Source organism: Gorilla gorilla, chromosome 12 (genome assembly GCF_029281585.2).
Source record: "Gorilla gorilla gorilla isolate KB3781 chromosome 12, NHGRI_mGorGor1-v2.1_pri, whole genome shotgun sequence".
Taxonomy (NCBI): domain Eukaryota; kingdom Metazoa; phylum Chordata; class Mammalia; order Primates; family Hominidae; genus Gorilla; species Gorilla gorilla.
In genome coordinates this window covers 70,813,693-70,835,863 of record NC_073236.2, presented here as the reverse complement: position 1 = coordinate 70,835,863, position 22,171 = coordinate 70,813,693, and the positions used below count along the sequence as shown (strand labels likewise).

General features: G+C 44.2%; 1 long non-coding RNA gene across 1 annotated transcript; it reads left to right on the top strand.

The window, feature by feature from the left end:
• The first annotated feature begins 9,018 nt into the window (after positions 1–9,018).
• Positions 9,019–12,210, top strand: LOC129531833 (uncharacterized). The gene is made up of 3 exons (XR_008677267.2): positions 9,019–9,178; positions 10,211–10,377; positions 10,678–12,210. It is a non-coding gene; the product is annotated as an uncharacterized lncRNA (long non-coding RNA).
• Positions 12,211–22,171: the final 9,961 nt, after the last annotated feature.

Here is a 22,171-nt window from a genome sequence, read left to right as displayed (position 1 = left end):
AAGGGGGTCTTGCCCCCTCTTCCTGTCTCCCAGTTTTCTTTCACGGGTTATTACATGCTAGCACATAGCTTCCTCAACAGTTCCTAGGCATGTCCTACTGCCCAAGCCCAGGGCCACTTCCCTCCCTTCTCTGAAATGGCAGTTTTGCCAAGGTTACAACCCTCAGCGCCCAGAAGGTACTCCAATAAGACAATAGCACAGTTGTGTCATCTCATGAGTTAGAGCTTCCAAGATCCTGCCCCAATCAGATGGCTGATAAGCACATTCCTGAAAGTTAGGCAGATCAGTGAAATGTTACCAAAGTCTTGACTTGGGCGTAACACTATAACACTATTTGGATGCCTTCATGGAAGCAAGGGGGCCAATGGCTGGCCACTTTTCATTTGGAGAGAGAAAAAAATGATCAGGCTGTTTGAAGTTTTCAATTGAATAAAAAAAATAGAAATAAGAGAATTCAGCTTTGTAAAAGACTATGTCAACTGCCTAACAAGATGGGGTGGACTAGGAACCCTAGCTGCCAATTTACCTGGAATGAACTTCAGAAAGAAGTGGGGTAAATCAAGCCATTGAGGTTAGGTGCCCATAGAGAAAAAAATAAGTAGCTCAGGATAGATACAAGATGCTGCAAGATAACGTGTGCTAACATGCTGTGCCTACTCAGAGGTTCCTGCTTTAGAGAAAATATTAAGGACAAAAGAAAAGGCACAGAAACATCCAGGGAAACTGAGCCCGAAGGAGAAGAGCTAACAGGAGAGCAGTGGGATCAGGGCAGTTGGTGTCCTGGAAGGCAGGAGTCCTGGGTTCCTGGATGTATATAAAAATGCAGGAGGTGAAGAAGGTGAGAGGAGAAGATCCGCAGGGTAGAAGAGGGAGGAGGTTGAAAACAGCCATAGAAAACAGACGAATATAATCATAATTGAATATAGAGATGGAAAACAAGTGGCACATGCATGAAGAAGGCCAGGCGTCCTCATATGTATCAGACTGAATGAAAAGAGCTAATGAAAAACAACCAAACCAAACAACAATATGAGAAGGAGAGTTTGTATGTGGGCCATAATGATGTGATTGGGTTACTGACTTACATTTTTTATTTGCTTAGAGATTAGGGGAAAAATACGAGTATATGGGCCAGGCACAGTGGCTCACGCCTGTAATCCCAGCACTTTGGGAGGCCGAGGCAGGCGGATCACCTGAGGTCAGGAGTTCAAGACCAGCCTGGCCAACATGGTGAAACCCTGTCTCTGCTAAAAATACAAAATTAGCCAGGCATGGTGGCACAACCCTGTAATCCCAGCTACTCGGGAGGCTGAGGCAGGAGAATCACTTGAACCCGGGAGGCGGAGGTTGCAGTGAGCCGAGATCACGCCATTGCACTCCAGCCTGAGCAACAGGGTGAGACTCCATCTCAAAAAACAAAACAAAACAACCTACTCTGTGTCAGGTACTATTTTAAATATTAGACACTAGAACTACAGCAGAGAACAAAACAAAGTCTCTAACCTCACAAAGTTGATAATTAAGTGACATAAATGTCCAATTTAATGTCCTGATCAGACAACTGTACAAATAGATATAACACAACAAAAAATATAAATAGCCAAAGTAAGGTACAGGCAAGGAACTGTGATGATTCCAACTTCTTTAATAACTTCTTTAATAATTCAATAACTATTGAGTTTGTGGTCTGTGCATGGTGTTTTTGAAGTACTGAGAGCAATAGAGATATGAGTATGATATTATCTGAGCCCTGGGTGACCTATAGCCCCCTAAATGCAACTGCTTGATGTTCCTGTGGCCAACTTTTATTAGGCACTGTAAGGACTGAGCTGTCTGTCTTTCCTCCTTGGGTCATTCCAGTGCCCAGGCTTGCCCATACAGAGCACATGTTCTCAGAAGAAGTGTCTGTTTGGTTCTGGCCTTCTGGAATTTGATCCAGGTAGCTGGGCCACCGCCAGTCAGAGCTTGAGGAAAAAAAAAAAAAAAGATAATGTATGAAAAGGCCTAAATTCATGCTTGACTTATTATATAAAGGCAATATTTTCCTATGTCTCATGACTTCCAGGGCTAGTCAAAATACTCTTTATGGAAAAACGTGCCCTGAAATGAAAGGTCAGAGGAGAGAAACAAGCTATGTAGCAGGAGCAAAATATCAGGACATCAGGAAAGTCCACCAGGGTGGATGTTTGAAGTGAAATGAGGTCAGCTTGGTGGGTAGACAGAGGGCAGCACAGGGACAACCACATGATTTTTGGTTTGGATGAAGAGCGGGACCAGATTGCTTTTCAATCAGTCTAATTGTGTAGTTCAGCCTGTCTCTTTTGGTTTCATGAGGTTTGTCTCAATCACCCACACTGTTAGTAAAAACACTTTTAGGGAATTGAGAAGTAGAAACAGTGAGCTCATTGATTTTTATATCAGAACCATTTTGTGAGATCAATGTTTGCAATGTTCACCTTAGTTGCTAAGGTCATGGGCATACCAGCCCACAAAGATTTGCTCATATGCCATGTTTATCTTGGAACCAATGTTTACCTTGGTATCAGGGTAAAGAGAAATACCCAGATGTAGTTAAAGAAAAGCAATAACTGTGATTACATAAACTTGCCTTTTTTCCTCCCTGAATGGTATCCGGATCATAGGAAACTACCCAGAACCCCTTATCATGGCAATAGTTGAAAGGCATAGGACTATATAAACCAGATTTAGAAAATAAATGGGACATAGAAAATTCTTCTATGCATGCTGTTGCGTGGGGTATGAGACACCATGAAACACCTTGTAAGTATATTTTCTAATTTCAAATGTAGGTGATTATGTTCTCAGAGCCAAAATAGCCAGGGAGAAGTTCTTTTTTCCCCATGGACTCTTCAAATTAAACTCAAGGGGAATTTAGAATTTTCAAATATTAATTTGAAAAAACATAGCCTCTCTGTTTTGGAACATCTGAACAAAGAGTCTCTCCCAAAGGAAGTAATAACTAAGTTCTTAAAGGTCCAGAATCCTTGGGGGTTACATAGATATTCATATTTTAGGGTCCTCTCTTCCTAGACTTGTCTTATTTACAAATTTCCAGTGAAGGAAAGTTTCAAATATATTTAATATATACCAACCCTAATAGTTTCATAAAGTAGTGTTGCTATTTGCAGCTCATATATTTCCTCTATTAGCCTTACAGCATCATGATGATTATTCATAGAGTAGCTGTTTTCTTTTCTTTTGTATATGTATCTCGCCTTTGTTTGCTTTCGTTGCATGTGGGATATTGCGGGGTGGGGGAGAAGGGGAGTTCTTGAGCGTTCAGTAGACCAGATGAGGATTAGGTATAGAATGTGGGGAAACATTCGTTGTGCACTTTCTCACCTTGTCCTGTTTCTGCTCCCACCAATTCTCTCTGTCTTACTCTCTGATGCTTAAAATTCCCTCAACAAGCAAGTAGGCCACACTGAGAAGAAATGATTAACTGCAAATATTTCAATAATTAGTCACATTTAATTAGCACAATCTATTTCAAAATAAAGTGCAAATAAGTGGTTCACGGTCTTTTATTCTCAGGCAAAGTGGAGAATCTAGAGGAAAGGAAATCAAGAGGATATCAGTTTCCAGAGAGGGCAGAGAGGGAGTGTCAAATGCTTGGAAAGAGAGAGGAAGGTGCAGAAAAAGAAGACTGAGAACCTGAGTTATCATCACTTATTTTACAATTTGGCCTGAGATGGTCCTTCCCCATGTGCGCATCAAGTGGTTGGTCAGGTTGCCTAATAGTTAGCCCAGTGATCAGCAATACATGCAGAGTGAAGCAAAAGGTATCCTTGACTGAACTATATAAAGCTTTGTCTCCTGAGTAGCCAGCATATCAACCATACTGCGTGACAGTCTCCTAATACACTGGGTCCCCCATGCCATGAAAGAGGATGGGAGTTAGAGATCATTTAAAGAAGGCTCCAGCCCCAGCAGGGCTTGGGGCTCTGGACTCTGAGCTCACCTGAAGCTAAGGCAAAAATGCCCTGATATTTGTTTTCATTTCAGGTTGCATCTTCCATCCTTGGGGTCTTCGTCCTAACCCCATCCCTGGCCATGATGGTGAGTAAGGATGGAGAGAGTTCAACCTGTCTAGTCCTCCTTTAGCAGAAGCATTTTAAAAGGTGATAATTAAGGGCAACCTCCTCAAATTTCCTGTGGGTACCCGTAAAACCTACAAGGCATGGGCAAAGTAGGAACTCTGAACTTTCAACTTTTCTCACTGTTGCTTGGTTTTCTCCAGAACATCCATTTCAACCATCCTTTGTATGGATCTTTTGGGACTCAAATTGTCCATATTGGTGCCTTCCAAGGTATGGTCAGCATCCAAGACAACAATATTTTCAGTGAATGGGACGGAATCCTGGACTACAAGAATGTAAGATGAGAAACACATTCATTACAATGTGAAAGAAAGCCACGTCTGGTCCAAAATGTAGCCTTATGCTTTTCCAGAGAAAGAGGACATTCGCCTTCTCTAGGTTTAGGTCCTTGATGGGCATGCACATCATTAGGTAAGGGAACAGCTTTCCTGCAGTTGCAGTGACTTCTTTTTGAGCCAAAAAATATGGGGGGAATTCCAGCTGGTCTATAGGGATCCTACATCCCCTATGTTCCTGTGAGGTGTTGACTTCACACGGCCACCGAAGGCCTCTGATCTCAGAAGCCCCCATGTCTTGTAACTGGTATGTGCTGTAGAAGTTGTTTTGTCTTGACTTCTGATTTTAATGTTAATTTCCAAAGAAGAAGAATGATGTATTTTTATTTTTAGAAATCTGACTGCAACTTGCCCATCACTTTCAATGGTAAGACCTAGCAGAAAGACACAATATCGAGAAGGCTCCACCTGTGTGCTTGGCCTGGCTCTCTGACAGAAAAGCACTATAACCACAGGGACATCACTCGGCCTTTGTGTGCCTCAGTTTCCTCCTCTGCAAAATAGCATCAATAGCTACCATTCCTACCTGGCAGGACTCTGAAGGGTTAAGTGAAGCAGAGGCCCACACTTCTTGTTCTGTCCTGCAAGGCCCTGTCCCATCTGGCCCCACCGTCTCCCATCTGGCCCCACTCCCACCCACATCCATGACATTCCCTCCAGCCACTCCAGACATCTCAGGATGGGCACCTCAGGCACAACCTTTCTCTCTGCTCCAGTCTGTATCTGCTGTGCTCCCTTCCCTGACCACGTTCCTCACTAGTCACCTAACTCACTCCTGATTTCCTCAAGGAAATGTCCCCTGAATCCTGCTAGAGGGCACAGAGTCTACACAGGCTAGTGATTTTCAACTCTGCTCTATGCCATGGAGACTTTTCTTCAAACAAAAATATTCCACGGTAGTCTATGACGTGGAACAGAAGAAGCCAGAACTACTCTGGCTGGAGGAGGGAGATGCAGGCGAACCTTAGGCGCAGTCAGACACAGCTGGAGAACTGCTGCTCTACTCCAGGCTGTGAGAGGCCAGATGACAGGCCCAGGGACTCATGGAGGGGGATGGTCAGTGGCAGACCTAGGGCTAGAATCTGAGTCTAGAGGGCCTGGCCCAAGGTTCCTGACAAACTTGTACATTCAGAAAGCACTCCATAATTTTCACAGTGCCCTCACAAGCTCTCACAAGCAGTTAATTTCTCCTCTCATCTTCACAGCAACCCTGTGGGAGAGGGGCTATTATTATTTCTACTTTCAGATGAAAAACCAGAGGATCGTGGAGCCCACTGAGGACCATGATGGTTGCTAAGTGGCAGAACAGGACCTGCAATCAGCCTTATTATTAGATCCAACCCCCTATCCCTCCCATCCCACCTTTCCACTCATTGTGTGCAGAATGCCCTGAGAGATTCCTTTCCTCACCCACATCAGGGGACAGTGCCAAAAGCCCCGGGAGCATCAGGGCTGTGAACGTGTTACCAGTCCTGATGCTGGCCTTTTTTTGGTGCCCAGAGTGGCACTCTGCTGGATGCTGTACATCAGTCAGAAGAGCAGCTGTGCCACACTGATAGAGAGTGGGTGTCCATTAATATTGTGACTGCATGAATGACGTGTTTCTGCTGTGTTGCTTTAAGGCCCTTTTGGTGGCTAAGGTATTTAACAAGATGGCCTGTGTCCTGGCCAGGATGGACCAAGCAGTCTTCCCAAGTTTGGATGACATTAGCAAGGCCCTGGACAAGCAGGTAAGTGAAGCCAGTTCACTGTGGTTTCCTTTTAGTTTGGTGTTTTCCAACTCTGCATCCAACCTCCTAGGACAAGGCTGTGCACACAGAGAGACTTGGGTCACGCTTGTTCTTCATGCCCATGAAATTCCACCATCATACCAAGGACTCCAGGTGCTGTTGATGGCTCATTCAAGTCAAGTCATAATTTAATCAAATAAAAGTTCTATACAGTGATCGCATTTTGATGAATTCCAGAAGGGTTTGAGCTACATGTTAGTGAATATAAATTGTTGAATGTAAATATTAGAGTGAAGTGATAGAATATTCACATTCCCCTACCTTCTTTCTCCTCTACCTAACCCCTAAACATATCCACACATATTCTCTTCAGTTGAAAATAAGTCCAGGACTGCTGAAGCTCTCTTCCCCTCAGCTTCTTAAATGACAAAAGTAGTCCAGTAAAAAAGTTAAAAACCAGCGAGTGGTCCTGGGCAAGTCATTGAAATCTGCTGTCATTTGCTTAAGTAACCTGCACAGCACATTTGGCCGACACTGATATTCATGGCAGGAGTTGCTGACTCTCAGGGGGGAAAAAAAGATACACTTCAGGTCACATAAAAATAAGGCAACTTAACAATTTTTTTAAGAGAAAAGCTGAAAGTATCCCATCTGATTTAACAAGCAAAAACATAATATAATGCAACAAAAAAAATTAAAGCATTCTATATTTTCATTAGAGATGAGAAAGCATCGAAGACCGAACGAATTATTAAGTTTAAAAGGTTGAAAGGAACGGACAGGAAAAGTCACCTGAACGCACAGGCAGATTTTTCTGGAGTAATGTCATCACCTTGTGGCCAGACAGGATATTGCTGTTAGAGACTCCAAGAACATGTTTGGGTTCAGAGCTATTCTGGTCAATTTTATCACCCCATGCACTGCCTCCACTTACTCATGGGCCAGGGTCTCAGATCCTTTTTGTCCTGCCTCTTGTGCCACCCCCAAATGCTGTCTCATCATTCTGATGTGCCACCCCTTCCAGGCTTTTAAGCATTACCCGTCTACTCGCGGCCCGACTTACACTGTTTTACCCAGCCGGGTCAAGAACTTAGCACAGTATGGAATGCCCATTAAGAACATGTGCAGAGATGACCCCACCTCCTTTGCCCGGCAGCAAAAAGAAGGTGTGTTAGCAACTTAACTAGAAACCCAAGACCATGGGTGAGTCAAAAGGCACAGTATGAATTTTAGGTCATTGACAAATTCTAATAACAGTTGTTGGGTTTGTTCTATGTATTTGTTACTGGATATAAAAATAATGGGGCCTAGGATGTATTCCCCCTCTGGTTGTGGAGATGATTTCCTGACAGCGGGACTTGTTGAGAATGGCGAGCTGAGTTAACTTAGCTTTATCAGGAGGCTAAGTTCAGTCATCTCATCAGCGGGATTTGACAGTGGGTAGATATCCTCACTTGACCCAAAGCCTCATCACCCCCTGCCCAAGCAACACAGCGCCCAGCATCCTATCATTAGAGTCCCAGTGCTCTGGGATCCCCAGTTTCCTCTTCTGCAAGCTGCCCAGAGGTTGGAAGGCAAAACTCTAATAGTTATAGACCACTCTGGAAAAGGAACATCTCAGTGGCTGGCACTCCTGCTAGGGATGTGGTGGGGGATCAGTAGTAACCACCTTGGAAAACTACTAGACAAGACTTAAAGAGCTGCTTTCTAGTCCAGATAGTCAATAAGCACTTCCCATTAGGCTGCTGCCAGTCACTTACATCTTAATATAAGTTAACCCAACGAACAGGGGTTCTTCATAACAGGAGGATCCAGCAGGAAAACAGGGAGAACCTGAGGGGCTGGGGTTCAGAAGGATGATTAAGGATCACTTAAAGAAATAGAAAAAGGAGAGGTGAGGCCAATGATTGCAGGGGCAGGCGGTAGTAGGATCTTTCATTTTAGTCCCAGTCTTTTGCTAGATGAGCTGTCCTGAGCGCTACAACGGTGTTAGTTACAACTCATAATATAGCCACTCTATTTGGGGGTCTTAAAGTGCTATTTTTTAAAAATAAAAATCCTTCTCTTTCTTTTTAAAGGTACTGCCCTGGCAATTGACTCCAATTCTTGTTTTGAAATCCAACTTCTGTCCTTTATGGGACTCTTCATCTGCGGTGAGATTCCTGGGCTCTGAACCTCCAGGAGGGCTGTCTGGCATGTGGACTCACCTGGCCTGAGGCCAGTGCTAGGACCCAGCCCTCCCTCTGCCTGTGGGAAGCTGCTCCTTTTAGTCTTCTACCTTCTGCCTTTTGTCCCAGTACCCAGCTCTGTAATCTGAAAAAGTGTGTCCACTTTCTCCCTCTGGGTTAGAACAATAGTTTCTTGCCTCACTGGTCTAGGAAATGAGTCCTCCCTGGCTGCCCTGTCCCCTCTCAGCATTCCCGGCTGCGTGCAGCCCGGGACCTCCCACTCCGGCATGGTGCAAAGGAGCTGGCACCTCTCCTAGGATGGCTCATTTTTAAGGGCTTCTTTCTGGGGTATCTCTTGAGAAATTTCTTGAGAATTTTAGCCAAAAAAAAAAAAAGAATCAATCAATCAATCAAAAATAAACACAGACACTAGCCATAGCACAGACTTAACTGTTGGGTCTGAGGTTATATCTCTGTCTCCTGAAAAATTGGTGCTGAGATTCCAAGGAAGCCTATTCTCTGTGGTGGCCCAGCCTGTAACATGAAAATTTCTGTGAGAGATCCAGGTAAGCTTCCCTTTGGAACTGGCCTAAGCCCTTTAGTGGTAACTCCCAGGAATTTCTCTCCATTGCAAATGAATAAGGGCCATGGATTCTCAGCACTCTTTTTATGTATGTATTTATTTATTGTTTATTTTTTGGAGACAGGGTCTTGCTCTGTCACCCAGGCTGGAGTACAGTGGTGCAATCATAGCTCAATGAAGCCTCGGACTCCTGAGTCAAGTGATCCTCCTGTCTCAGCCTCCCAAGTAGCTACAACTATAGGTATGAGTCACCATGCCAAGCTAATAAAAAAAAATTTTTTTTGTTGAAGCAGGGTCTCACTATGTTGCCCAGGCTTTTTTAATCTGTCTTTTTCTTTCTCTCTTGTTGAAATCGAATAGGCTTTGTATTTTAACTGTCCGTTCCTATAGCTGGGAGGGCCTGAGCCACGCCTACCCAAACCCCAGAACATCCCTGGCTCCTCTCACCTCAGGAACAAGAATAAATGGGGAAGGAGTGTTAGAGATACATGTGCAAATGTCCAAAGAAGGTCACGCTGGAGTTTGGAGGACTATAAAATAAAGTAGGACAGGGTGGGGTGTTGCATAGTGCGTGTGCATGGAGCAGGAGGGTTCTGGGGGATGACAGAGCTGCTAGGAGTCAGTTCTGCCAAGGAGATAGAGCAGTGGTTGACTGCCTATAGCCAGGAATGAAAGCCGACTGCACCAGAAAAGCCCAAGATGAACCTCTACCAAGGTGCACACAGGATGTGGTTGGGCTGGCCAGAGGCTCTGAACCTCTGGAATTGGTCACATATGACTTGTTGAGGGCAAGGCAAGTACAGATATGTACACAGCCACACTATGTGGAAATATTAGATGCAATGTACCAAGGCTTGGTCAACCCGAGGCCCTGAGAGCACCATGAGGCAGGGTCTGGCCCCCAAGACTAAGCCCATTGACTCCCCAGAGTCAAATCACCATGGTTGTCAGTGCATCCTGTATGTGCCTTATCCCTGACACCCAGCCTCCACCTTCAACCTGAGCTCTGGGGACCAGTCCCTATCTTGTCGTATGTGCCTAAGTACCTGTTACAGTTGCTAGATCCCCACTCCTGAAACTTCTGTGATGGTGGGGGCCTGCTGCCTACTGACCACTCTGATGCCAGTCTCCCTCTTCTGGACTTCTGAGCTTCAGCTGCTCCTGAATTTCCCATCACCTCTGGACTTCATCCAATTATTATAATACCCTTGTTATTTCCAGGAGACTTCAAGACCCCCCACCGTGCTTGTCTCCATCTGTTACATCCTTGCAGGTACTTGCTTTCCAGCTGGGACTGGTTTCCTTCCAGAAATGCCAGGTTCAAGGCCTGCTGCCCTCCCGATGTGCATCATCACACTTGGCTGTCATTGTCTGGGCTGTGATAGCTCCCTCCTGAGAAAGAGCCAGCACACCCCTCTAGACCTTAGAGGACTTGTCAAGGTAAATTTGGGTCCTTATAAAGAATCTTCCATGCATGCACCAGGATTTGGGTCCTTTGGGAGTTGGGGTGGTGATGGCAAAAATAGCATTCAAGATGTTACCAGCCTACTGATGGCCATTGTTAACATTTATTCTCAGAATACATCTAATTCAGCACTCAGTGAAATTTACCATATTTGAATCTCAAATCAGTGTCCCTGACCCAAATGCATTCCATGTTTATTAAGGCCCTAGCCTTCTGTTTAAAAGAGAATCATATGAACACTAATAACAGATTGTATGTTCCACCTGGGATTACAGAACTTAAGCTTTGGACCTCTTCAAGGAGAACTACAAACCACTGCTCAACAAAATAAAAGAGGACACAAACAAATGGAAGAACATTCCATGCTCATGGATAGGAAGACTCAAGATCATGAAAATGGCCATACTGCCCAAGGTAATTTACAGATTCAATGCCGTCCCCATCAAGCTACTAATGACTTTCTTCACAGAATTGGAAAAAACTACTTTAAAGTTCATATGGAACCAAAAAAGAGCCCACGTAGCCAAGACAATCCTAAGCAAAACGAACATAGCTGGAGGCATCACGCTACCTGACTTCAAACTATACTACAAGGCTATAGTAACCAAAACAGCATGGGACTTGTGCCAAAACAGAGATATAGACCAATGGAACAGAACAGAGGCCTCAGAAATAACACCACACATCTACAACCATCTGATCTTTGACAAATCTGACAAAAACAAGCAATGGGGAAAGGATTCCCTATTTAATAAATGGTGCTGGGAAAACTGGCTAGCCATATATAGAAAACTGAAACTGGATCCCTTCCTTACACCTTACAAAAAAATAATTCAAGATGAATTAAAGACTTGAATGTTAGACCTAAAACCATAAAAACCCTAGAAGAAAACCTAGGCATTACCATTCAGGACATAGGCATGGGAAAGGACTTCATGACTAAAACACAAAAAGCAATGGCAACAAAAGCCAAAATAGACAAATGGGATCTAATGAAACTAAAGAGCTTCCGCACAGCAAAAGAAACTACCCTCAGAGTGAACAGGCAACCTACAGAACGGGAGAAAATTTCTGCAATCTACCCATCTGACAAAGGGCTAATATCCAGAATCTACAAAGAACTTAAACAAATTTACAAGAAAAAAACAAACAACCACATCAACAAGTGGGCGAAGGATATGAACAGACACTTCTCAAAAGAAGACATTTATGCAGCCAACAGACACATGAAAAAATGCTCATCATCACTGGTCATCAGAGAAATGCAAATCAAAACCTCAATGAGATACCATCTCACACCAGTTAGAATGGCGATCATTAAAAAGTCAGGAAACAACAGATGCTGGAGAGGATGTGGAGAAATAGGAACACTTTTACACTGTTGGTGGGAGTGTAAATTAGTTTAACCATTGTGGAAGACAGTGTGGTAATTCCTCAAGGATCTAGAACTAGAAATGCCATTTGACCCAGAGATCCCATTACTGGGTACGTACCCAAAGGATTATAAGTCATGCTACTATAAAGACACATGCAGACGTATATTTATTGCGGCACTATTCACAATAGCAAAGACTTGGAACCAACCCAAATATCCATCAATGATAGACTGGATTAAGAAAATGTGGCACATATACACCACAGAATACTATGCAGCCATAAAAAAGGATGAGTTCATGTCCTTTGCAGGGACATGGATGAAGCTGGAAACCATCATTCTCAGCAAACTGTCACAAAGACAGAAAACCAAACACCACATGTTCTCACTCATAGGTGGGAATTGAACAATGAGAACACTTGGACACAGGGCAGGGAACATCACACACTGGGGCCTATCCGGGGGTGGGGGGCTAGGGGAGGGATAGCATTAGCAGAAATACCTAATGTAAATGACGAGTTGATGGGTGCAGCAAACCAACGTGGCACATGTATACCTATGTAACAAACCTGCACGTTGTGCACATGTATGCTAGAACTTAAAGTATAATAAAAATAGATAAATAAATAAATGAGAACTTAAGCTTCTTGCTGAGTCCATTGAAATAATTTTTGAGTCTCCCTGGGAGTGCCTAAAAGTATCTAAGAATGAGACCAGTGATCTTCCAAGCAGGGAAATCATCTTTCTTTTCTTCCTCCCTTGGGGCAGCCCCTGTCTTTGACATAGGCTGACATAGTCAATGCTGCCTCTTACAGCTGAGAGAAGGGTCCAGGGAACCCACAGCACCCAGAGTCCTCAGCTGAGCTGTCTCCACCTGCTGCCCCTCTGTGGAGTGCTGCCTTTTGGGCAGACACTGCCATCTCTGCCACTGATCTGGGGAGCCTTAGGGGGCTTAAGGGGTATTAGCCCTCTGGACCCAATGCAAAAATAAGAAAAATGAGTCTCTCCTCACCCTTTGGCATCTCAATCATTCATGTATGCCCTGTGTATTAGTTTGTTTTCACACTGCTATAAAGAACTGCCCAAGACTGGGTAATTTATAAAGAAAAGAAGTTTAATTGACTCACAGTTCTGCATGGCTGGGGAGGTCTCAGGAAATTTACAGTCACGGCAGAAGGGGAAGCAGGCATGTCTTACATGGTGGGAGGTGAAAGAGAGAGTGTGTGAAGGAGGAACTGTCAGACATGTACGAAACCACCATATCTCGTGAGAACTCACTCGCTATCACGAGAACAGCATGGGGGAAACCGCCCCTGTGATCCAGTCAGCTCCCAACAGGTCCCTCCCTCAACACATGGGGTTTATGGGGATTACAATTCCAAATGAGATTTGGGTGGGGACACAGAGCCTAACCACATCACCCTGCAATGTGTACCCTAGTTTCTTAGAGAAACTAGTGAAAAAGAAGGGGGGCTTTTCTCATCTGTGGCTACTGTTGTTTTTATACTCAGTCCCCACCCACCACCCTGGGACCTGGAATATGAGTTCACTAGGGACTGGACCAGGGACAAATTTGAGCCTGAAACATCGCAATGTCATTAAACTGCTCCTCCCTCTCCAGAGTTTGTTACTGGATTAGGACTGTGTCCCAGCCCCCTCTTTCCTGAGCAGATCTACCCTGGAAGAATCTTTGGGCACTTGGAGGATTACCAAGAAGTCTTTAAGTAATGTCTAAATCCCAGCTGGGACTCAAAACTCTCTCGCAATAAATAAAACTCTCCTGCAAGAATTCCATCCTTGCTCAAGAGTCCTTTCCCAGTGAGAGGAGATCTAAAACAGAGGTCAAATTTCCTGGTCTCCTTGTTTCGAGAAAGGCACTCCATTGACAGACTTCCCTTTAGGGGCAACATCTTAATTTCCTTACCAGTCCTTTCCACCCCCGATGGTGCCACTTCTAATTCTCCCTGCCACTCCTGCTTCTCTGCAGTCTAGGGAAGAGCCAGCTGTGTCCAAGTTCAGGACCGTGGGTATGGGCGAGCTGGCTCGCCAGCCACGGGAGGCAGCTGCCCAGTGTTCATTTTCTGGCTACCTGCTCACTCTGTGCTCTCAGTTTCCTTTCCAAGAGATCAGGAGCAGTGCCCCTTATCCTGCCTGGAATGTGCTGCTTCTCCTTGTCCTGCTGTCTGCTTGGGGCGGAGAGATCCACCCCATAACTTAACCCATATGTCAGTAGTTATTTGTGTGGAGCCCCTCCATTGGACTGAGTTAGTTTGGGCGATGCTTTACACAGAGGCAGTACCCCAGCCGTCCACAGCAGGCAGAGCTGTAGCTGTCCATGGACTTACATCCTCCCCATCCCTGAAGGAAGACCACAGCACTGGGTCCTCTGGCCTGGCTCCAGGCTCCAGGCAGCTGGAACCCGGGCCTTTCAGTGCTGATGGGCTCTAGCCATGGCCAACTTGTATGTATCTTGAGACTGCTGAAGACTGGATGGGCCTCCTTTTTATTTTGTGTTTTAAATTTTAAAAATATATGAACATTTTTATTGAGTTATACAATGAAGTGCAGATTTTAAGTGCACAGCTCAATGAATGTTTACATATATTCATCCAATGTAGCCATCAACCAGAGGAAGACGTAGAAGATTTCCAATGCCCCAGAAGGCTTTTTCATGCCACTCCCAGGCAATAGCCAACCTCGCCCTTGGCCCCAACGGAGTGGAAAGGGATAGTAATGGAATTATCCTTTAATTTATCCTTAGCACAATGGAATGTGCTGAGGAGTTCTCAGCAAAAATCAAACATACTCTGGCAAGTCTCTTGAGATGGGGGTCAACTGCAGATGGTAAGGAGTTGGCGAGTAGCCCCAGGATTCTCCCTATTGTGATTAGTTTGGGTCAAACAGGAGGAAAGAGAAGCTAACAAAGGTCATGAATAAGAGGACAGGATGATTATCCATTGACCAGGCATTGTTTACCTAAGGCCATGTATGGGTGTAGCAACAGTAACTTTTTAGAGGAAGATTGAGGGGTGAGCTGCATCATTAGAGGCAGTGAGGGGTGAATTCTTGGGGTGTCCCTTTTTGGGGTCGTATGCTACTGCATGAGCTGGAAGGGCCATGCAGCAGCCAGGGAATCCTTCCCTAGTGGTTAAAAGCATGCTGTGGAAATGGGCTTACCACCTTAAAATGGGATACACCTAGATCCTAAACGCCAAGAAGCACTTGATTCCATTCCTGAATGTGTGCTGAGCCCTGTGCATCAGAGTTGCTGCAACATCAGATATTTCCCCAAGAGCCAAGGGAGAATTAGGGACAGTGTCTGGACTGATAAGAAGGAATGGCAGGCCAAACAGAGCTGGGCAGTGAGCTTCAAGTGACATTTGCTTGAAGTTATCCTAGGAGTAGCCCTCAGTATTGGGTTTCTGCAGCGTGAGTAAAGGAAGGTGGTGAGCCTGGAATTTGCAAAAGGGTTTTAGGGGTGAAAGAAGTGGAGACAGCAGCGCTGGGTGGGCCCAGGTCTGGAGGCATGTGTACTCACTGGAGTTATCCAGCCTCTTTCAGGTGTATCTGTAAGAAATGCTTTCAACTGTGAAAAAAGAGAACTCAGTCACAGTGGCCTAAACAGGTAGATACTGATCCAGGAAGGAAGTCCCAGCTGGAGCAGCTCTGGAATAATGCAGTCAGGCATTCTAGCTCTTTCTTTCTTTCCCGAATCTTCCTTCTCTAGGATTGTTGCCTCATGGTCCTAAAATGGCCAATCATCTCCTGACATCAGCCTCATATCCTCATTGAGGGAAGGATGATAGGAACACACAAAGGGCAGAGTCACATGCCAGCTGAGTCTGTTACTCCTTATTAGGAAAGAAAAATCTTTCCTGAAAGCCCCACTTAGCAGATTTCTACTTATAACTCATTGGCAGGAGCTGAGATCATATGGCCACCCACAGGCCAATCATAGACTGAGGAAAATGATACTGCTTTATTGTCTTAAAAGAAACCAAGACTGATTTAGCCCAGGGCTTTCTCAGCCTTGGCACTGTAAACATTTGAAGCCAGAACATTCTTTGTTGTAGGGCGGTGCCCTGGGCATTGTAGGATATTTAGCAGCATTTCTGGTGTCTACCCATTAGATGCCAGTAACGTACCCTCCAGCTGTAACAATCAAAAATATCTCCAAACACCACTAGACGTCTCCAGGGGAGGGGAGAAAAATCACACCCCAGTTGAAAACTACTGATTCAGACTAATCATGATTAATCCCCTGGAACTAAAGGAATATATTTTCTAAAATTAAGGGCTTTTTTTTCGTTGCTACTTAAATTGGAGCTGTGGGATTGGGTAATCAATGGACTGGTTTTGCCACAGAGTATTAGACAACTCTTACCAGCAATAGATGAATAAGCATTTCTTTTAAAGGTCATATCCTCGTTAGTTTCTGCCTGTTTGGGGTAACTTTATTGTCTTCAAATGGCTACTATTTATATTTTTTTCCAGGTTTACAATTGTTATGGAAGGAATGTTAGTCTGATATAAGCTACTTCATCATTATTAGAAGCTAGAAGTCTCAATATTTTATTAATTCACCAATTTATATTTATTATGTTTGAGTTAACAAATGCTTGAATTCATTCATTGAGTCAGTTATCCAAACAGACATTTGTATAATAAAGTATTTGTCTGGGTCCATGTATTCTAATCCTGGGAGCTCTGAATGAACAAATCCTATTTAATTCTATCTCAGATGAGCAAAGGAGTTTGTGTGACATGTGACATGTCATTTACTGTAAGAAACACAATTGTATGGGAAATAACAAAAATAAGAACCTCATCTACATGCCTCACCCAGCTTCCTGCAAAAGCTCCATTGGCACACTCATATCCTGGGCCCAGTTGCTCCTTCAGGCCAGCTTTTTTTTAAAAAAAAAAAAAACAAAAAAACACAAACATCAGTATATTTTATGTGCATGCATATGAAAAGGAAGACAGAGGGACCAATGAAGACTCAGAGCAGGCAGTAGGCACACACACTGGTCATGTGTCCTTTTCAAGAGCTGCGCATTTGGGAGACAGTCTCACCCACCTCAAAGGTCCTTTTGCAGAGCCAGGGCCTGCAGCTCCTCCAGGTCTGGGGTGGCCTCAAGGTGGAAGGTACTCTCCCTGCTGCAGCTCCTCTAAGGGCTGGGCCTCTTACTTGTCTTCACTGAGGATGATGCCTACACACTTCAGAGCTTCATAAATGCAGGTTCTCATGAACCGATCCACTCAGCGGATGCCTTCCCAGGAGATCCATGCGGAGCGAGGGACCAGGACTGAAGGGCTTCGTGGGCACTCCCTAGGTATTACTGCTGTGAATAAGCATAGACCATTGTGACTCACTGGCATCGAAGAGGGCATAGGGCACATGGGACGGGATGCCTAGCAGATGTCAGAAGCGGTTCAACCATGCAGGGCAGCACATTGTTGTCTGTAACTTAGAGATGCTGCTGTGTCCAGTGGAGAGAGACCCAGGACAGCAGAGGTTCATGAACAGCCAGCAGACACTCCCCACCAGCACCCCTACTGTTTGGCAGGGCTGTGATTACTCCAAACTTTGAATCCCTGGGCACTAAGGGATTGGGGATCTAATACCCTGAAAAGCAAGTTGAAGTCTGGGCTATCACTAGTGAGATCTGAACCAGTATATCCCGTGGTCAGACAGGCAGCATTGCATTTGCTGTCTCCCTTTGCTGAAGGATTGATGCCCTATGACGGGAAATGGGAGCAACAGGACACCTAGATGAAGCAGCAAACACAATGCTGGATGTTGCCAAGCACACAGGTGTACCCAAGAACCTCCTGCACTTGGGAGCTTACAGGACCCAGAGAGAAAATGGTGCCAGGGAATGCCCACAAGGCCACATCTGAAGCAGCGAGACCCGCTGGGCCATCCGAGGGCTAGCTCTGGCTGAGAATTAAGGAAGTATCAACAAGCTGGCCACTGGACTCAGTTGTGGAATGGGAGTGTGAAGGTGGGTGGTGTAGTCTGGGGCCCACATGGAAGACCTGGAGGGGTACTGGGATCCAGGAGACTGAGACAACATGGAGCTGGGGAGAGAACCAAGGAAACAACCCAGAGAGAACAGTGAAGCCAGACAGTATTCTCCTTCTGGAATCTTCTCCAACTGTAGATGAGAAGCAGTCTACCTCCCCCCGCCCCACCCCACTGAAAGCCTGGTTCCCTGTAACCCTCAAAGCCCTGGAATTGGTACCATAATAAAACCAAAAGGAGGGCTGGCCCTGCAGAAAGTATTAATATTTCATCCCTGGATTTGAGGAGCCTGCCCAGGCAGGAAACAGGCTGGGAAATTCCCTTCATTCTGCCCAGGAGATGGCTAATTGCAGAAAAATCCTGCCAAAGGCAGAGTCTGCAAGCCTTTCTCCAGAACTGGGACACCACTGCTTCCCTTCCCACCACAGCCTGCCCCAGCCTGCACCCCGGGTGGTGCTATCTACAAGGTGCAGGTAGGGAAGCCAGCAGGGAAGAAATTAGCCTTCTCCTTTTTAAAAATCATTTAAAAAGTGGCAATATCTCCTGTGGAGTGTGGTAGTACCACTTTTTAAGTGATTCATAAAAAGGGAAATGCTAATTTGTACTTGAGTCCTAGTGTGGTCAAGAAGAGACCATGTACCATGGGATGGGCCACTTTCTAAAAGTCCCTACCCCTCGGGGAATGAGGAACAGAGCTGAAGGAGGCTAGAGTAAGGATTTTACCTGTCCACTGCCAGCAAAGGACCTGTCACAGGAGAAAGGGGGTTGGGGAAACCAAGATGACAATACTTATAAGTGTGGCATGGTTAATACTGTGTAAGGAGTAAGCTCAAAGCATCAGCCTCACTGGGAGGGGTTTGGAGAGAGGGGAAGCCCTGAGGAGGCTTTGCTACAGGGCTGGGAGTATGGCCGAACCAGAACTAATCCCCTCCCACAAACCATGCTCCAAAGAGCCTTCCACAGCTGAAAGGTCCTCCTCTCTCTTTCTCCCCCATTCTCCATGGGTTTCCAATGCTGGATACCTGCTCCTCCATCCCGCAGAAAGCTAGATTTCTCAGCTGGCTTGAAAATAAACTAGTCAGGGCACAGATGACCTAGAACTCTGCCTTTTCCCTGTCAAACTAACTTGCCTCTAGGTCCCCATTGTGGATCCACAGGGCCATTCCAGCCTGACTGTGCATTGGAGGATACCATCAGTTCTCAGCTGGGCCACTATGAGGAGAGAGCACTGCCAGAACCCACTAGACTCTGGGCAGGGAGGCATAACTCAGCTCAAGCCAGCTTTTGTAGCCTGACCAACTCTTCCAGCATCCTGGGTGCTTTGTGGTATTCGGTCCAGGTTTGCTCCTTCTCCCTGATGGCCCAGAGAGGGTCTCTGGCTTGAGCATCCAGTAAGTTAACGGAGTCGATATCTACTTTTTTCAGCCTTTAAGAGGGGGCTAATTATGGAAAAAATATAACCAAAGCCCCAGCTGCATTGTAGCTTCCATTTAGACACATTCCTTTTAGGGTGTGCCTGTTATCCTCCACTGGCTGCTCCTAACATGTATTCAGCATGACAACAGCAAAGAGGAGAGTTAGAGAGCAAATGCTAAAAATAGGAGCAATGCTATAAAAATTAATGAGGATAACACATCTCTAAGCAGTAGATTCCAAAGGAGTTTACCAGTCATAACACCCCTTCCTGCACCCCAACTTCCTATCCCTAATGCTGGCCACAGGATTGTGCCCCACATGAGCCAATTAGGATCATATACTTTTAAAATTAAAAGTAATTTGAAATTAGACTAAAAGGAGTCCTTTTCTCTCTGATGATCAAGGTGGGAAGATGAGGACCAATAGCGGTTGACTATAGTGTAGTTGACAGTGGTATTGACTCTATCCTCATGGAGAAACCCAGTGTAAGATACTGAGGTTGAGTGTAGAGAAGAGAGTTGAGACATGGAAAGAGAGTGTGTGGTCACCTTCAAGCATCTAGTTCCACTACTCAAGACCAGAGTATCTCTTTTCTTCCATGGTTAGTTATATGAGACAGTAAATTCCCCCTTGGCCTCAGCAAATTTGATTTGGTTTGCATCACTTGCAAACACCAAAGCCCCATCTCAGACACTCTACCATTCATCTGGCACTTTATTGTGCATTCATTACTGTTGTTATCAAATGTTTTCATACTAATGCTTATTTCCCCAACAAGAAAATAACTTTGGCAGCTATGGTAGCTTTGCCTTGGGCCTCTTCCCCCAGCATACCTGTTCCAGTGCTGAGTACATTGATGACTGTTAAGAAGTAGATGTACAGTTTTAGAAATAAAAGTAGTAAATGGCACATAGAAATTATTTTTTAAATGTTATTAAACTCCTTTTACGAAACAATCAGAGGAACCCCAAAACTTTCCTGGCTAGTTTTCAACTGTATTTGAGTTTCCAAAGTGACAATTGATAAGGAGAATTGGAAAAACCTATTTGTTGTTGCATTTAAAAAAAAAATCAGTGTTTATTTTATGTGCAGGGAGTACACGTGCGGGTTTCTTACATGGGAATATTGTGTGATGTTGATGTTAAGTATACAAATCCCATCACCCAGGTACTGAGCATAGTACCAGATAGGTAATTTTACAACCTGAACCTTCCTCTCTCCCTCCTTCCTCTAATAGTCTGCAGTGTCTATTGTTCCCATGTTTATGTCCACGTGTACTCAAGGTTTAGCTCCCCCTTATAAGTGAGAACACGTAGTATCTGGTTTTCTCTTCCTGCATTAATTTGCTTAGGATTATGGCCTCCAACTTCATCCATGCTGCTGCAAAGGACATGATTTCATTCCTTTTCATGGCTGTGTAGTATTCCGTGGTACATATGTACCACATTTTCTTTATCCAATCTACCATTGATGGGCAGCTGGGTTGATTTTTGTCTTTATTATTGTATATAATGCAGCAATGAACATATGAGTGCATGTGTCTTTTTGGTAGAATGATTTATTTTCCATTGAGTATATACTCAGTAATGAAATTGCTGGGTCAAATGGTATCTGTGTTTTAAGTTCTTTGAGAAATCTCCAGACTGATTTCCAGGGGCTGAACTAATTTACATTCCCACCAATAGTGTATAAGTGTTCCTCTTTCTCCACAGCCTCACCAACACCTGTGGATTTTTTTACTTTTTGATAATAGCCATTCTGACTGGTGTGAGATGGTATCTCTTAGTGGTTTTATTGGTATTTCTCTGATTATTAGTGATGCTAATTTTTCATATGTTTGTTGGCCACTTTTAAGAAGTATCAGTTGATCTCCTTTGCCTATTTTTAATGGTGTTATTTGTTTGTCACTTGTTGATTTGTTTAAGGTCTCTATAGATTCTGGACAGATATTTTGCCTTCGTCAGATCCATAGTTTGAGAATATCTTCTCTTATTCTGTAGGTTGTCTGTTTACTGTGTTAATAGTTTCATTTGCTGTACAGGAGCTCTTTAATTAGACCCCACTTCTTTGCCAAGGCTAATGTTGCCAAGGTTAATGTTGTATTTCCTAGGTTATCTTCTAGGATTTTTATAGTTTGAGGTCTTTGAGGTCTTTGATCCATTTTGAGTTAATTTTTGTATATGGTAAGAGGTAGGGTTCCAGCTTCAATCTTCTGCATATGCCTAGCCAGTTATCCCAGCACCATTTATTGAACAGGGAATCCTTACCCCATTGCTTGTTTTTGTCAGCTTTGTTGGAGATCAGATGGTTGTAGGTGTGTGGCTTAATCTCTGGGTTCTGTAACCTGTTCCATTGGTCTATGTGTCTCTTTTTGTACCAGTACCATGCCGTTTTGGTTACTGTAGCTTTGTAGTGTAGTTTGAAGTCTGGTAGTGTGATGTCTTCAGCTTTGTTTTTTGTTTGTTTATTTGTTTTGTTTTGTTTGCTTAGGATAGCTTTGGCTGTTTGGGCTCTTTTTTGTTCCATATGAATTTTAGAATAGTTTTTTTCTAATTCTGTGAAGAATGACATTGGCAGTTTTATAAGAATAGCATTGAATCTGTATATTGCTTTGGGCAGTATGGCCATTTTAACAATATTAATTTTTCCAATCCATGGTCATGGATTTTTTTTCCATTTGTTTGTGTCACCTATTATTTCTTTAAGCTTTGTAAAGATCTTTCACCTCATTAGTGAAAGCTGTATTCCTGGATATATCATTTTCTTTGTGGCTATTTAAGTGAGTTTGTGTTCTTGATTTTACTCTCAGCCTGGACACTGTTGGTATATAGAAATGCTACTACTTTTTGTACATTGATTTTGTATCCTGAAACTTTACTAAAATCATTCATCAGTTTTAGGAGTCTTTTGACAGAGTCTTTAGGGTTTTCTTGGTATACAAATATATCAT